Here is a 2500-nt window from a genome sequence, read left to right on the forward strand (position 1 = left end):
CCCCTGCTAGAACATATTTCCCAAGTGCGTCGATTTTTGGGTCGCCGACACAAGCTCGGGTCAAAAAAATTTTTTTTTTCTCGGTGACTCAAAACATCAATTTTAGACTCCCCTGAGTATGAAAAGTGAAACGAAAATCATTTTTGAGAAGAAAAAATTTTTGTATGGGAGGGCCCCTGCTAGAACATTTTTCCCAAGTGAGTCGATTTTTGGGTCGCGACACAAGCTCGGGTCAAAAAAAATTTTTTTTTCATGGTGACTCAAAACATCAATTTTAGACTCCCCTGAGTATGAAAAGTGAAACGAAAATCATTTTTGAGAAGAAAAAAATTTTGTATGGGAGGGCCCCTGCTAGAACATTTTTCCCAAGTGCGTCGATTTTGGGTCGCCGACACAAGCTCGGGTCAAAAAAATTTTTTTTTCACGGTGACTCAAAACATCAATTTTAGACTCCCCTGAGTATGAAAAGTGAAACGAAAATCATTTTTGAGAAGAAAAAAATTTTGTATGGGAGGGCCCCTGCTAGAACATATTTCCCAAGTGCGTCGATTTTTGGGTCGCCGACACAAGCTCGGGTCAAAAAAATTTTTTTTTTCTCGGTGACTCAAAACATCAATTTTAGACTCCCCTGAGTATGAAAAGTGAAACGAAAATCATTTTTGAGAAGAAAAAATTTTTGTATGGGAGGGCCCCTGCTAGAACATTTTTCCCAAGTGAGTCGATTTTTGGGTCGCGACACAAGCTCGGGTCAAAAAAAAATTTTTTTTTCATGGTGACTCAAAACATCAATTTTAGACTCCCCTGAGTATGAAAAGTGAAACGAAAATCATTTTTGAGAAGAAAAAAATTTGTATGGGAGGGCCCCTGCTAGAACATTTTTCCCAAGTAAATTCGATTTTACCCGGTGAGTCAAAAAATTTTGAAAAAAATATTTTGCCAAAATCGTGTTCATTGCCTATTATAAGGGACCAGGTCAGCTCACACGCATTTTTGGAGACCATATGGAAAGTGCGTCTGGGATTGCGGAAATTAAGTTTAGAGTGTTAAATGATGGTTTCGCAATCCCGAAAGGCTCAAAATCCACCCTAAGGTCCCCTGGGTGAAATGTGGTTTCCAAGGTGTGAGCGCTATCGGTGATAGAGTTGGAATGTGATTTCCAGAGCGCAGGGCGACTGGGCTTAGAGCGAAAATCATAGACAAGGGTAAGTATTGGACTGAACGACTCGAAGCAAACGAAAATCATAGACAAGGGTAATGGACTGAACGACTCGAAGCAAACGAAAACCACACACAAGAGTAATGGACTGAACGAATCGAAGCAAACGAAAATCACATACAAGAGTAATGGACTGAACGAATCGAAGCAAACGAAAAACCACAGACAAGAGTAATGGAGTGAACGAATCGAAGCAAACGAAAACCAAAGACAAGAGTAATAGAGTGAACGAATCGAAGCAAACGAAAACCATGAACACAGGGATAACTGAGAACGAACCTACCTATCAGAGCATGTGAAAGCATGGACAAGAGTACTGAAAATCGGACCAAACCTCTAGAAGCACACGAAAATCATGGACAAGAGTACTCAAAAACACGGACCAAACCTCTCGAAGCACACGAAAACCATAAACACAGGGATAACTGAGAACGAACCTACCTATCAGAGCATGTGAAAGCATGGACAAGAGTACTGAAAATCGGACCAAACCTCAAGAAGCACACGAAAATCATGGACAAGAGTACTCAAAAACACGGACCAAACCTATCGAAGCTCACGAAAACCATGAACACAGGGATAACTGAGAACGAACCTACCTATCAGAGCATGTGAAAGCATGGACAAGAGTACTGAAAATCGGACCAAACCTCAAGAAGCACACGAAAATCATGGACAAGAGTACTCAAAAACACGGACCAAACCTATCGAAGCTCACGAAAACCATGAACACAGGGATAACTGAAAACGAACCGAACCTCTCGTAGCAAACGAAAAACATGGACAAAATTATTCGAAACGAACCGAAGCTCGATGCGAAAAACATGGAAAAGCAAGCCCGTAAGTCGCACTATCAAGCCCATAAGTCGCACTATCAAGCCCATAAGTCGCACTATCAAGCCCGTTAGTCGCACTATCAAGCCCATAGGTCGCACTATCAAGCCCGTTGGTCGCACTATCAAAGCCCGTTAGTCGCACTATCAGGCCCTTAAGTCGCACTATCAGGCCCGTAAGTCGCACCAAAAAGCCCGTAAATTGCCCTATCAAGCCCGTTAGTCGCACTATCAGGCCCGTAAGTCGCACCATCAAGCCCGTAAATTGCCCGATAAAGCCCGTAAATTGCCCGATCAAGAGCCAGCGCTGCATTGTCGGTTAATCCCGTCGATCGCGCCGGCTATTTCTCAGAAGGTTGTACGGACACCATACCCGGTGGCAAGTACCGCGAAGTTTATAACGCAACAGAACGTTCGCCAGTCGGACACAAGAATTGGAAAAGCTCGTTGT

This window comes from Anopheles moucheti (genome assembly GCF_943734755.1).
Source record: "Anopheles moucheti chromosome X unlocalized genomic scaffold, idAnoMoucSN_F20_07 X_unloc_98, whole genome shotgun sequence".
NCBI lineage: Eukaryota > Metazoa > Arthropoda > Insecta > Diptera > Culicidae > Anopheles > Anopheles moucheti.